At 37.8% G+C, this 1,205-nt stretch overlaps 1 protein-coding gene across 1 annotated transcript in view; it reads left to right on the top strand.

Annotated features, from left to right (window-relative positions):
- Positions 1-1,205, top strand: part of NUP155 (nucleoporin 155) — an 81,744-nt gene that overhangs the window by 6,217 nt on the left and 74,322 nt on the right. The window lies entirely within an intron of this gene.

Below are 1,205 nucleotides of genomic sequence, written 5' to 3' on the forward strand. Positions count from 1 at the left end.
AAAAAAGAATTCGCTGGGGAAGGAGGGAACAGTGATAAAATTGAAACATGATTAGGGATATTACTGGTTATTGTTTAAGTTGGATAATCGGTACACAGGTATTGATTGTATTTTTCTCATATATATTTTTTAAATTTCCATAATATACTTGAAGATTGTTTTGTGTGTCAGTTTTCCTTGACATCTTTATACTTACCTGAAAAAGTTCCTGAGATAATTAGGTCATCAGTCAGGTTTTTCCCCCCAATAAGATATTGCTTATGGGATATTATTTGTATTTCTGTTATTGGTCTGGAGGAGATATGTAAAGGGAAAAGACATAGGTTGTTTTAGTCTATAAATGTTTATCTGGGAAAGGCAGTATTTTCCCCAGTCAGTATTTTGTTTGTGCATAGCCATTTTACCTTTGAGCCTCAAAGCAGTTTTATATTTTCCCGTTTCAGATTAGCAAAATCATAGGAAAACACTAAATTATTATTTTTAAATTTTTTTATTTTTAGTTTTTGTGGGTACATAGTAGATATGTGTATATTTGTGTGTGTGTGTGTGTGTATGTATATGTATATGTATATATACATTTTTTTTTTTTTCCTGAAACAGAGTCTTGTTCTGTCACCCAGGCTGGAGTACAGTGGTGATATCTCAGCTCACTGCAGCCTCCGCCTCCTGAGTTCAAGCAATTCTCCTGCCTCAGCCTCCCCAGTAGCTGGCATTTCAGGCACCCGCCACCACACCTGGCTAATTTTTTTGTAATTTTAGTGGAGACGGGGTTTCACCATATTGGCCAGGCTGGTCTTGAACTCCTGACTGCGTGATCCACCTGGCTTGGACTCCCAAAGTGCTGAAATTACAGGCATTAGCCTTTGCACCCAGCAGTGTATATATTTATGGGATGCATGAGATGTTTTAACACAGGCATGCAATGTGAAATAATCACATCATGGAAAATGGAGTATCCATCCTCTCAAGCATTTATCCTTTGTGTTACAAACGATGCAATTACATACATGCTTTTGTTTTTATTTATTTATTTATTTATTTTGAGATGGAGTCTCGCCCTATCGCCCAGGCTGGAGTGCAGTGGCCTGATATCAGCTCATTGAAACCTCCGCCTCCTGGGTTCAATGGATTCTCCTGCTCAGCCTCCTGAGTAGCAGGCATTACAGGCATTCACCATCATGCCCAACTTTTTTTTTTTTTTTTTT

The sequence above is a fragment of the Cebus imitator genome, unplaced genomic scaffold (genome assembly GCF_001604975.1).
Source record: "Cebus imitator isolate Cc_AM_T3 unplaced genomic scaffold, Cebus_imitator-1.0 Scaffold205, whole genome shotgun sequence".
Lineage (NCBI taxonomy): Eukaryota > Metazoa > Chordata > Mammalia > Primates > Cebidae > Cebus > Cebus imitator.